The sequence below is a fragment of the Rattus rattus genome, chromosome 9 (assembly GCF_011064425.1).
Source record: "Rattus rattus isolate New Zealand chromosome 9, Rrattus_CSIRO_v1, whole genome shotgun sequence".
Lineage (NCBI taxonomy): Eukaryota > Metazoa > Chordata > Mammalia > Rodentia > Muridae > Rattus > Rattus rattus.
This window is the reverse complement of record NC_046162.1, coordinates 10,907,428-10,921,410: the sequence shown is the minus strand read 5'-3', so window position 1 is coordinate 10,921,410 and position 13,983 is coordinate 10,907,428. Positions and strand designations below refer to the sequence as shown.

General features: G+C 48.1%; 1 protein-coding gene across 3 annotated transcripts in view; it reads left to right on the top strand.

The window, feature by feature from the left end:
* The window catches only part of Snx29 (sorting nexin 29), a 405,066-nt gene that overhangs the window by 38,359 nt on the left and 352,724 nt on the right, over positions 1 to 13,983 (top strand). The window lies entirely within an intron of this gene.

Genomic DNA, 13,983 nt, shown 5'->3' with positions numbered 1-13,983 from the left:
TTCCAGGCCTGCCTTCCTTCCTTTCAGCTCTTCAGCAAACCTTTCATTCCTGTTTATCTAACAAGCAGCTCATTTTCAGAAATGAATGTTCTGTGGATCAAGAGACTGGGTTTAGGGAATTCCTTTCAGTGCTGAATTTCACACTGAATTTCCTTTAGTGCTCCCAGGTTTCCTTTAAAAGCCAGCAAAGAAACCAGACATGGTGGTGGTACATGCCTGTAATCCCAGCACAAGGGAGTTGGAGGCATAAGGATAAGAATTTGAGGCCAACTTAGGCTTCGTTAGACCCTGTCTCAAAAACCAAACCAGATCAGGTAAGGAGGAGGCTAATCTCGCGCAAAGGCCTCAGTGTCTGTCAGTTAACTTCTGCCAGCTGCCCTGCCCACCTTGGCTGCTGGTGTTGGTAATTTATAGTGTGGTCTGTAGCTTTCTCTGGGTGCGTTCTACGCCTTCCTTCCTACAGGGGAGCCAGTGTTCGGGTTGCTTGGTAAGATTTCCCAGAGTCCCCTGTGTTTGCTGAGCTCCCTTTTCTCCATTCCCGTCTTAACTTGTTGATAGTTACCTTAATATGTGGGGCTGCCAGTGGGGAGATCAGCTGCTGGCCCAGAGGCAAGCAGGGTCTGGGGCCATTCTGACCTTGTGATCTCCCAGCCTTAGTGCAGCACACAGGGAAAGCCTGGTCTCTGAGGATGCTGGCAGGACTGCTGACGGGCTCTGTGGCAATGCCAACTCACATTGCTGGGATGAGTGACCCTTCCTCCCCCAACACCCTGAGCTTTCACAGTTTCCCTCACCTCTTCAAGTTCCGGCCTCTTAGCCACACAGAGAGATAGCTCTTCCTGGCCCTCACACAATAGATTTTTTTTTTCCCTTTTGTTCCTTGGCTCTGATAACCAGGAAAGCCCCATCGCCTTTGTAGCGTCCTGAACTCCCCCCACCCGCCTTGGCCTAGCGTGAGTTTTCCTTCTGCACCTTGGAAGGTGGGGGCACAGGCTCTGTTGTTTTGTGCTGATTTGGGTGCACAGCTGTGCCAACTAGAAGCCAGGGACAGAGCAGCCTGGCAGCCTTGGGGTGGCTGCCAAGGCTTCATTGTTATCTCTGTTGACTCCTTTAATTAACCGTTCACTGGCTCTGGACCGTCCTTGGCCGATTAAGACCTCTTTCCTTGCAGAGAGTGATTAACAGCTTCCCGAGGGAGGAGGGCTGGTGGGTTATCAGCTGAGATCAGGTCTGTGGCTTTTTGTGGAGGCCCCTTTATTCTGCCCCTCACGATGTAACATAGGGGTTGTAACCTGTGGATTAAGTTTCTCAGTGACTTGTCAGATGGGCACCAGTGGGGACATCTCCTCCCTGACCCTTTGTTTTCTCACTGTAAGAAGAGGCAGTTGCAGGCTCTGCCTTACAGAGGGATGGTCAGGCTTGTGGAAAAAATCCAGGCCCCGGTTCAGGCATCTTGCATTTCAATTGTCTGCTGAGTATTTGATACTGTTCTTGTGTTATGAATAATGGCACAGGCTTAAGTCAGCCAACGAGGCTGCTGTATTAGATTTTTTTTTTTTTTTTTAACAAATGAGAAGCATGGTCTTCCCCAGCTGGGTGCTAGCTCAGTGGTAGGGTGCTTGCCCAACATGTGTGGGCTAATATGTTCAATCCCCAGCACCATAAACAAAATACATTGATTTCCCTCTGGTGAGAGAGAAGCTCCACCTCAGAACAATGACTGAAAATAACGATTTCATTGGTAGAGAATGTGGTGTGCCTGCCAAGGATGTGGCTTGCATTTGGTCCTCTGGGGTTGGGTACATGGATGGCTGAGCTTCGTAACTTATGTATGTATGTATGTATGTATGTATGTATGTATGTATGTATGTATGTATGTATCTAGTTATCAAATTTTTTGTTTGTTTGTTTGTTTTTCAAGACAGGGTTTCTTTGTATAGCCCTGGCTGTTCTGGACTCAGGCTGTAGATCGGACTGGCCTTGAACTCACAGAGATCCTCCTGCCTCTGCCTTCCGAGTGTTGGGAGTAAAGTTGTACACCACCACTCCTGGCTTATTTTTAAGTTTCTAAAACCATTTCACGTTGAAATAGGGGTTTCTACTTTAAATCTCAGCCCACTTCCTGGGCCTGTCCTTGCTTCGTGACTGGTTGGAGCTGAGCACACTGGCTTCTGCAGTTGGGTAAAGATGTTTCCCTCATTCCAGTCATGGTCCACCTTCCCTGCTGCCCCTGAAGCCGGCCTTGTTGTCTGCTGTCTTCATTGTCAGGATCAGGAGGTGGGTGCTATGAATTCCATGGGCTAGTATTTTACTGCTGTTCTTTTCAGATCATGGTCCAGAATAAAGGAGGTAAATTTGAGCACTTGAAGTTTCTAAGGACGCACCTTCCAGAGTCCCATTGTGACCTGTCCTGAGGGTTGAGTGTGTGTTCCTGCTCATGTATGTGAGGAGGACAGAGGTGGATAACGTCAGATGTTTCTTATATGTTATTAGTTTCCCTATTTTTGAGATAGGGTCTCATTACATCTGGTGCTCACCAGTTGACTAACTGGCTGGTAGTGATCCTCAAGATACTCCTGCCTCTGTCTGTCTACTAGTTCTGGGATGGCAACACCTGGCTAGCTGCTTTGCTTTCGTGTGTGTGTGTGTGTGTGTGTGTGTGTGTGTGTGTGTGAGAATGCATGCCATGGCTTGAATATACAGGTCTCAGGGACTTGGTAGCAGGTACCTTTACCTACTGATCCATCTTTTCATGTTGAAATCGGTGTTTCAGCCCACAGATGACATTTTCTGAGTGTGTTTGGGATTTGAATTCAGGTCCGCATGCTTGCACAGCAAGCCCTCTTCTTACTGAGCCACTTTCCCACCCTCACATGTATGTTTATCGCCCCAGCTTAGGTGGAGCGTTGGGTATGAGGTAATACCCAAACGCATAAAGTGCTGCATGTCACTGTGTTCCCACCACTGGGTCACCCCTGGCCTTGCCAAGAGCATCCCTGCTTTCCCTCACAGGCCTTTGTTTTTCCTCATTTTGAAGAAGCAACGTGGCCTTGTTTGTGTGGGTTTTCAGCACTGCTTTGTGAGGCTCTGCTGGGCTTTGGGGTACCAAGAGCTTTTGGGTACCTCCACTGATGGTCAGTGTTTATTTATAGTCTTTAATCTGATTTACTAATGGTTGCACCGGGGCCATTTTCACTTTGGAGCGTTACGGGCAATACTCCTGGAACTGTTTTTGTGTGTTTGGAGGTAAAATTATGAGTTACGACTGGTCTTGCAGAGGTCCTGAATTCAAATCCCAGCAACCACATCCTCACTCCCAACCATCTGTAATGAGATCTGATGCCCTCTTCTGAAGACAGCTACAGTGTACTCATTCATATATAACAAATAAATCTTAAAAAGAAAAGAAACCCTGACTAGGGTGTATGGTGTAGCTCTACTCCTGAGGTGCCAGTGACAAACCAGGGCATGATTCTGCCAGAGTTCATTTGGGCCTCCTTATAGAGCACAGGGGACGGATTGCTTACAGGGATGTGGGTCCTTCTCTCCTCACCCCCAATAGGCCACCTCCGGAAAGCCTTTATCCAGAGGGATGAGGGGTTCCCCATTGAGCCCTCTTCTCTAGTTTTCTTCCCCAATATACTGTATCCCCTCTATATGTAATTAAGGCAAAATAGTAAAGAACAGGTAGGGAGAGGCTGAAGACTCAGGTGAGAGGCCGCCGACCCTCCCCAGCCCTCTGAAGGGATGTAACAGTCGACTCCCCACAGGGGCGGTGGGCTAGGAGGATGGCACAAGGGTTAAAAGACTGCCAAGACATGATGTCTGGAAGAAAAGATGCCTGGACATTAGATTTATGACCAAAGGGATGTTTCAGGGCAGTTGAAGAATAGTCAGTAAATAGCTCTTCATCAGTTAGACAGACATCTGTAATGGGAGATATTCAACCAAGTCTAATAGTCCTTATGGCTTTAGAATAAGCAAGGATTTCTTAAGCAGATTCAGAAAAAGCCAGTTGATAAGATGAAAGGTAAACTAGGCTGTGACCATGGACAACTCCATTCACCAAAAGTTGTCTTTTGACGATGGGAGGTAAACTGCAAGGAAGGAAGTTTGCAGAGCCTGTGTCCCAGGAAGGGAGGGTTGTATCTGTAGTGTATACAGAACTCCTCTGTAAATTACAAGAATGGCAACCCAAGCCAGAAATGGGCCAGAGTTTTAAAGAACTTTATAAAAGAGGTTCTCTGGGTGGTAGACAGGCCCATGACAGTATTTATTAGTCATCAGGAAACGACAAAGCCCTGAAGATAACAGTAGGTGTTTCGTGATTTTCTTAAAATCTCATCACTTGGAACAGTGGTTTGTCTGGCTTCATAAAACAGGGTGCAAAATTCTCGTTTGTTTATTTTTCCTATGTTTAGTTAAGTTTTTTACACAGTGGGCAATTTTCTTCCTCAAGTATAATAATTAACTTATGAAGAGCTGTGCCCCTCCCCCATGGTTATGATTTATTATTCCAGTCACATGACTGCCTTTAGGCAGATAAGATGGCAGGGCTGTCTTAGTGACTTTCATTATCAGCTGTGGAGAGGCCCGTAGATGGCTTCAGATCTGAGTGCAGTGTCACTGGGCCTGCGGTTTCTGTGTGAAGGGTCTCTTTCCTAGGTAGAGAGTGGTTCAGCTTTCCTGTTGTGTGGCTCAGGAGGTTGGTGAGTTCTGTAAGGGATGCCCTCTGCTCTTAGCGTTTCAGATCTATTAGCTTGTAGTTGTTAATGAAAGTTTTGAGGGGGGTGCATTTTTATTAAAAATTGGCAGCTTGTTTATTTCAAATGGAAAAAGCGTACTGCCCACAATTCTGGGGCAGAAAATCTGAGGTCAGGTGATCATATTTCATATGAAAAAGTGATCATATTTCAAGTAAGGACCCATGACCCCGGGTACAGCCAGGTTTGCTTTTCATAACCACTCTCTCCAGAGAATTTACTTGGGCGTCCCAAGAGAACAACTCAGTGCTTTCCAAAGACAACACCACCTCCCAGCACACACGAGCCACCTCACCTCCCAGCACACACGAGCCACCTCACCTCCCAGCACACACGAGCCTTTGGAAACACCCTCAGACCATAGCCAAAACACAGCTGCTGCTTATAATCACGTCTCTCTTAGCAACATGTGCTGTTAGGCTGGCAAGATAGGTTGGTAATAAAGATGCTTGCCAGCAAGCCAGACAACCTGAGTTTGATTCCCAGGGACCAACAACAGTGGAAAGAGAAGACCTGATTCCCACAAGTTGCCTTCTAACCTTCACACATGAACAGTGGCACACACGCCAACCACCCTTCCCAAGTAAATACGTAAAGATTGTAAAGATTGTTTAAAGCACGGTTGTTTCTCTACTAGAGGGTACATAGCAAACAAGCTCTGTGCAGCAGAAGAGCCTGTCCTTACAGCTTCCTCCTTCCGCATGAGACACACACACACACACACACACACACACACACCATCTCTTCATACGCCCTTTTGTCCACACATCTCTACTTGCAAATGTTTATTGCAATTCATTGGTTTGGCTCCAGGTCTCTGGCTTCAGTGACACCATCAATATTGGATCCTCATGGGGACTTCTCCTGGTTATCATGTTGTTGCCCTGTGTCATGGAGATCCTGCAGCTTTGGATCAGCAGGACTGGCCCTTTTAAGCATCTAAATTCAAGCATCCCAGTGATTCAAAGATGATACAGATTTGGGGTGGGCCAATTCAGAGCCTTGGATCTGGGCCTAGATCTGGTTGGTTAAGCTGGTCAGTATGGCTCTCCCTTACCCACACCACCAGGGCGAGCTCTCTAGCACTGCTCCAGATAGGCCACTCAGTGTCACCATCAGCAGGAGGCAGGGTCAGCTCTCATGGCCTCAGGGCTGGCTCATCCACACCCATTTCTCCAGAGCCAGCTCCTCTGTTCTGTCCAGTCAAGGCTTGGAGCCACTCTCCCAAGTGCTACAGCCTGCAAGGGGCTAGCTAGGCCAGCTCCCAGCTCTCACACCCTCGGGGCTGGCTCACTTGTGCCTTCACCATCTGGGCCAGCCTCACTGTGTTGTCCAGGTGAGATGCAGGGTCTGCTCTCCTGAGTGCTGTAGCTGGTAAGGAGCAGAGCCAGCTCTCTTGTGTTCATGACTCTGTAGGCGGGTTTTGCAAATGTTGGAGGTGGTGAGGAGTAAAGGAGGAGGAGGGATTTACCCCCACATCCCGTCATTTCACAGAAGATGTGTAGTGGGGCCAACTCTCCGATGCTCTTACCCTTGGGGCTGCCTCACCCATGTCTCCTCAACCAGGGCCAGCTCTACTGCACTGCCTAGATGAGGTACTAGGTTTACTCTCCTGAGTGCTTTAGTCAGTGAGGGGCGGTGAGGGACAAGGTGTGGGAGATGGGGAAGGGCATCACCCCCACATCCATGCCACACCTCATGGCCAGCTCTCTGGTGCTCTCACCGGCTCCAGGCAGGCTGATTTGCACCTCTGCCACCAGAGTCAGCTCTGCTGTGCTGTCCTCGTGAGGTACAGGGCCCATTCTCCTGAGTGCTGCATCCAGTGAGAGGCAGGGCTAGTTTTCCTGCGCTCATGACCCTGTGGGCAGTTTTCTGGACTGCTAGATGTTGAGGGGTGGGGCATCACCTATGCGCATGTGACAGGGTCGGTGTCCCACGGTCACACCCTTGGAGCCGTACCTAACCCACATAGCTAACACCAAGGCCAGCTCTACTTTTCTGCTCTCCTGAGTGCTGTCACCAGTGAGAGGTGGGGCCAGCTTTCTAGAACCCGAAGCCAGTAAGGGGCAGGGCAAGTTCTGCACAAACCCCTTGATATCCATGAGGTCCCCAGTGGCTGCACCGACCATAGACATCCCATGTTCTCTGGTAGTAATGTGAGCTGTGGGTAGCGGCATGGGCTATGTAGCAATAGACCCAGACGTAGCCCTCAGCCGCAGGCGCGGCCCTGACTGGGTGCTCCCGGCAGGCTCCTCCTCCATCTCTCCGTAATGCTCCACTTCTCTTTTCTTTACATAAGAACAACACTGTCAACAAGGTTTCTTTTTGCCGATTGACAGCTCCCCCATTGTTTATTTATTTATTTTGATTTTTCGAGACTGTGCTCCTTTGTAGCCCTGGCTGTCCTGGTATTTGCTAGGTAGACCAGGCTGACCTTGAGTGTTCAGAGATCTGCCTATCTCTGCCTACTGAGATTAAAGACATATGCTGGGATTAAAGACATGAGCCACCACTGCCTGGCGATTTACTTATTTTTATTCTATGTACATTGGGGTTTTAACTGCTCAAGTCTCTGAGATGTAATTTTCAAGTTCTGACATTAATTATTTGTGATAGCATGTTGTTCCAGAAAGAGCCTCCTGGTGGTCATGACTCCAAATTCAGGAGCAAGTTAAATGATATATATGGCTATGTAGGGTGGACATCGATCAGTTTTGTAAATAAACTTTTATTGGAACACAGCTGTTTGTGTAGTTACTACAAAGACCTCATGGCCCATATTGTGTAGTGTTTACCTGTTGGCCCTTTGCAGACAAGAACATCCCACCTGTGTCTTCTAGAAGAAAGGACAGGAGGTCTCATTTTGTCTTACAGTGCCATATTCAGTTGTCTGTCGTCCTATTCCCTTTGAGATGGTAAGCTTTGTGAAGGCAAGACGCCATGTGATTATACTTCTTTCTGGGTCCTTGGCCCCTAGCAGAAAGTACAGACTCTGCAGCAGAATTACGCTTGGTGAACGGCACCGTCTTGCTTGGTTTCCTAGGTCTATTGTATCAGGATCGCTGTAGAGGCATAGTAGTTCCTTCTCGTGCTATGACAGCGTGCCTGAGGCACCTTAGAAGAGGGTGTGATTATTTTGGCTCATGCTTTAGAGTGTCTCAGTATGTCATAGCGGCAAGAACTCCTCCCGTCTTTCAGCCTCTGTGTCCATCTGCTGGGTCCTGGGCCTAGCAGGCTCCACACTGTCTCGGAGCAGGGCCATAGCCAGTGACCAAGTGTTCAGGCACATGACTACTTCTGAATCATAGTTGGAAGTGATGGATTTTTGGACAAAATAAAAATTAATTAAAAGTGTCCCAGAAAGTTGCAAAAGCCTGGCCTATGATGGATGGGCTGCATGGGCTGCATGGGCTGCATGAACTAATCCCCTTAGCCCGCGTGGAAGAAACTCTGAGTCTGCCTGGCAGGAGGCGGAGCACGGGGGCACAGCTTTGGTGTTCTGTCTGTGTTATCCTTGGGCTTTGACGTCCTTTTCAGTACTAATGGTTGCTCTGTGTGGTAGCAGGCCACAGCAGGGTGACACACACAGTTAGACATGCTGCAGATACTGCTGTCGACTAAACCACCTGTTAAAGCGTAATCTTCCTGTTCTGGTAGCCTTGGTGTCAAGACCTTCTAGTCTTCAAGCACCGCCTCGTCCTGCCCCTGCAGCAGGACAGCTGGACACACCTGTGTCATGTCATTTCCACACCTACACACTCCATTTTGTCAATCTTCAGATTTATTTCCTCATATTTCTACACATCTGTCTTGGTTCAGTTCTGTTTTTCTTTCTCTGAGACCAGGTGTTGCTGGGTAGCCTTGAGAACCCTCAAATTCTATGTATCAAAGGCTGGCCTTGCACTTGTGATCTTCTTTCCTCTGCCTCTTTAAATGTTTGGACATGGGCCGTGACCTGACTCAGTTTGGATTCGTGGTGGACATTGCTGTCCATGTGCCTATTCTGGCAGTGTTTTCTCAGGCCCAGACAATGGTTTTGAGCTCTTCATCTAGCTCTTTTTAGATGTACCACGGTCCTATTAAAGCCCTATTAAAGGCCAAGTTCTTATTATTGCCAGGGATGTTTGCTCCTGACTTCCTTGCTATTGCATGACTGTCCTTCGCTGTGGTCTCCCAGATGCTTCCAGACCAATCTTCAGTCTTGTCTCCTTCCCCTTTGCTTCCAACCTAACTCCGTACAAAGCTGTACCGTGTCTCTCTCTCATCTCATTCAGCTCGGTGCATTCTGCATATTCTATAGCTTCAAGGGTCTTCTTAAATATTCCGCATGGTCTCGGCTCCCCGGACATGGAGGGTTTATTAGTGTTGGGCCAGTGTGTACTCCGTGCTGTGCTTTCTTTAAAGCTCTGGCCCCACCAGCTTTGCCTGTCTCTCTTCCCTCTGCACCTGCGCTCAGGCTGCTCTGTAGCTGGCAGGGAGAGCGCTGCAGCACTAGCACTCTGTAGTAACCCAGGCAAACTCTGGACCCAGGCAAACTCCCCTCCTGCTGCTGCTCCTGCTTTGGGTGGGCTGAGACTTTCCCATAGTTCAGCAGTGGAAGTGAGTGCCGGGTGGGCACTGTGAGGATTGGGTGTTCGCTACCACACACAAGGTTTTGATGGCCTACAATAAAAGTGATCGGATCCTCCATTTTTCAAATTGTGGGCTTTTGTTTTGTTTTGTTTTGTTTTGTTTTGTTTTGTGTGTGCTGGCATTTGAACCTAGGCTTTGTATGTTAAATAAGAATATATCCTTATCTGTATTTTGAATAGTATTTCTGACTACTATTGTCCTGAAATTCTTTAGGTTTGAAAATACTTTCTCTATCTTTTTTTTTTAATTCTTTAAAATTAACTAACATACAGTTACATCAATACTTCCTGAGACTAGCTAGTAGGGTTCAGAATCTTTAAAACCATGGTCTCTTCCATGTCCTTCTCTCTTCTTCCTCTCAAATTTATGGCCTCTTCTTTAATTACTATTATTACTGTTTCACACACACACACACACACACACACACACACACACAAAACCAAGTCTGTGTGGTGTTGCTTGTATATGATGATTTCAGGGTTGACCACTTAGTATATAAGCAGTTAGAGGCCTGTGCCTGGGGAGAGTGGCTCCAAAGTGGTTAGCAGCCTGCAGACCTTTGTGTGACGCTTTCCCTTCCAGTGCGGTGTGTCTGTCTGTCAGTGTGCTGCTCCGGGGCTTCTTTCCAGTGCGGTGTGTCTGTCTGTCAGTGTGCTGCTCCGGGGCTTCTTTCCAGTGCGGTGTGTCTGTCTGTCAGTGTGCTGCTCTGGGGCTTCTTTCCAGTGCGGTGTGTCTGTCTGTCAGTGTGCTGCTCCGGGGCTTCTTTCCAGTGCGGTGTGTCTGTCTGTCAGTGTGCTGCTCCGGGGCTTCTTTCCAGTGCGGTGTGTCTGTCTGTCAGTGTGCTGCTCTGGGGCTTCTTTCCAGTGCGGTGTGTCTGTCTGTCAGTGTGCTGCTCCGGGGTTTGTTTAGGCAGCTGTTTTGTCCTGGTGAAAATGTTTTTCCCATCTTCTTCTTTCCATCCTCCAGTCCTTACCCAGTTTTCCAATGGTTAATGCAGATGATCAACTTGACAGGGCCTGGAGTCTCGGGGAGAAGAGCCTCTGGGCATGCCTGGGGGGGGGATTCTCTTGCTGAGTTACATGAGATAGAAAGACCCACCCTACTGTGCGTAGAGCTTGGGTATAGACAATGGAAAGGAGGTACTGAGCAGAGCAGCACCCCTGTTACCCTCATCCTGACAGATGCAGAGGGACCAGCCACTAGCCAGTACTCCAAACTGAGTCACAATAAACCTTTCCTTCCTAGGTTTGACACACGGAGGACTGTGTCAAAATCGAAATGTCAGGGCATTTTATCATAGCAGCAGGAAAAGGAAGCTTAGGCTCCTGAGCCTAAGCTTTTGCTCCTATGTGTCTTTGTGGAAAACTGAGGGCTGGGGCGGAGTTTGAGAGGTAGCAGGAAGAGCTGAGTTCAGATCCTGAGCACCCACAAACAAGGCCCCACCATGGAGGAGGAGGAACAGGCGAACTCTGAGCGCAATGATAGAGACCTTGTCTTAGAAAATAAGGTGAAAGGCCCATGACTTGTCTCAGCTGTGCAAACCTCAGAAGCTGGCACTCATCTCAGGTAACCGTGACTTCTTAAAAGAGAGAAGTGACTCCTGTGAGTTGTCCTCTGACAACTCTCATGCTCATATTCAAACACACAGTTAAGGTGAGAGTCAAGGGAGCAGTCAAGGGAGACCCCTAATGCTGACTACTGGCCTCCACAGGTGCACACTCGAGTAGTGCACTCACACACATGTGCATATACTTGCACACAACATACATAATCAAGGTAAACTAGGTATGATCAATATATTATCTTAGCCATTGAAGGTCTGTAGCCTGGGGCTGGAGATACAGCTCAGTGGTGAACAATGCTTGTTACTCTCACAGAGGACCCAGATTTGACTCTTAGCACTTGCATGGTGGCTCGCAATCTGTAACTCCAGCTCCCGGGATGAGATATCTCTAATGGCCTCCATAGGCACTTGGAGGTAAACCAGTAACACACGTGAAGTAAGTCTTAAAAGAGGAGTCTATAGCTCAGTGGCATTAAACACCTCCATACCATGTTGAGGTACTCATTAAAATGCTAATTCTAAGTTCCAGCCTTCAACCCCCAGCCCCTGGGAGCCATTAGCCAGCATTCTCCTCTGTCTTAGTGCACTTGACTACTATAAGCACTTCAGAAGTGAGATGCGGACAGTGCTCTTTTGTATCCAGCTTCACTTAGCACAGTGTTTTCCAGGTTCACCCACCCTACACGTCGCCCCTCCTTTTCAGTCTGAGTAGTATTCTAGTATACAGATCATCGTATTTTCTTTTGCCTGGCTGGCACTTGGGTTGCTTGTTGACTGTTGTAATGTTGCTATGACCGTGGGAAAATAAGTACTTGTGCTTTTTTGCTTTTACTTCTTTTAATATTTACCCAGAAGTAGAATGTCTGGATATCCCTGCAACCCTATGTTTAATATAAAATTTAATTTAATTTGTTTATTTGCATGCTGTGTACATATACCACTGTGCATGTGGAGGTCAAAGGGCACCTTGTGGGTGAGTTTTTCTCCTTTTACCACATAGGTCCTGGGGGATCAAACTCGGTCATCAGGCTTAAGTGGCCAGTGCTTTTGCCTGTAGAGTCATCTCCCAACTCACTGACCTTTTTTAAAATAAAAAGAATTACTTAATTAGTGTGTGAGTATATGTGAGTGTGTGTATGAGTGTGTGTATGTGTGAGTGAGTGTATGAGTGTGCATGAATATGTATGTGTATGTGTGTTTGTGAAAGTGTATGTGTGAATGTGTATGAGTGTGTGTGTGAGAGTGTGTGTGAGAGTGTGTGAGTATGAGTGTTTGTGAATGTGTGTGCATGTGTATGTGTGTCTGAGTGTGTGTGAGAGATTGTGTATGTGAGTGTGTGTATTACTGTGTATGTGTGAGTGTATGTGAGTGTGAGTGTGTGCATGTGTGTGTATGTGTGTCTGAGTGTGTGTGATTGTGTGTATGACTGTATGTGAGTGTGAGTGTGTGCATGTGTGTGTATGTGTGTCTGAGTGTGTGTGTGATTGTGTGTATGACTGTGTGTATGTGAGTGTATGTGAGTGTGAGTGTGTATGAGTGAGTGTGTGTGTGTGTGAGTATGAGTGTGTGTGAATGTGTGTGTGCATGTGCGTGTGTGTGTGTATGTGTGTGTGTATGTGTGTGTGTGCATGTGCGTGTGTGTGCGCGTGCGTGAGAATGTGTGTGTGATGTGTGTGAGTGTGTGTGAGTGTATTTGAGTGTGTGTGTGCATGTGCGTGTGTGTGTGTGTGCGCGTGTGCGCGTGTGTGTGTGGTGTGTGTGTGTGTGTGTGTGTATGTGAGTGTGTGTGAGTGTGTGTGTGTGTGAGTGTGTGTGTGTGTGTGTGTGTGTGTGTGTGTGTGTGTGTGTATTCCTTCCTCCTCCTGGGGCCCAAGCCTTGAAGTCTGGTTGTCAGGCGTGACAGCACGCACCCCTGCAGTCCCTGGCCGTGTGTTTTCAGTGCTGTGCCACTTCGCTTCCTACCAGCAGTGCAGTGGCTGCCAGGTGCCCCGCATCTTCCTTCCGGAGGTTCAGTTCAGAGCGTTTCTGTAGTGGCTCATAGTCACTTTCAGCACCGCCCTTTCTAGGGAGACTACCTGAAACCTCGGTGAGAGAGCATCCCACGTTCATTCCTTTCTTCCTTTCTGGTCGCCCTTTTACCTCATCGTGTCTCCACCTCTCTGTTTTGGCTTAAAAAAGCACACAAAAACTAATAACCATCCAAACGGACATTGTAGTGGTGAATTAATTAAACCGCTCTGGCTCCTGGCAGGGTCCTCCATGTGCTGTGTGAGCTGCACCCGCCCAAGAGCTCTGGATTTGCAAATGAAAGACATGCACCCCAGCCAATTTTGAGATGCCTTGACTCCTCAGTGGCTGGGCATCTAAACCTCCCCAAGGCTAGCACCGTCCCCTCTGGTATCCTGGCTTACCACCTTCTAAATCTCTGTTTTAGCTTTGCTGCCCTGTTACCCTCTGGGCAGCCCCACCCACCCCACCACAGATCGGCCTCCCTTTCCATCTTCACTGCTGGAAGATTTCTTCTGTAGTGCTAAATCCCATCCCTCCCTCTGCCTCCGGGTCATTGTGATTCTCACGTTCTCCTCTCTCTCTTGGTTCCTTGCCCATGCAATCTAAGGTCCTGCCACCATCTCCCTGCCCAGCCACTGACTGTACGACAATTCTTTATTACCAACCAGAAGCCAGCTGGGGCAGGGACCCTCAGGTCTGGAAAGACAAATCATTAGAACCACTTCCCTGTCAGCGCCTGCACTGACACGGTACTGAGAATCGGGCGAAAGCCTGTGGGATTAAAGAAACACACACACACAGGTTCTTCGTGTCAAGCCAGAAGAGGAAGGGCTCTCTTGTAACTTTATTCACCAAACTATATACCCCAAGTACACCAGGTAGCAGGTATCTGCGAAGCACAGTGGGCAACCCTGGCTCAAGACTTCGGTAACAAAAGACTGACTATGAGACCTGAGTAAATTAGGGAAATAACCAGGAACGCCAGCCTAATTCTGACTCAGGTGAGAAGTACCA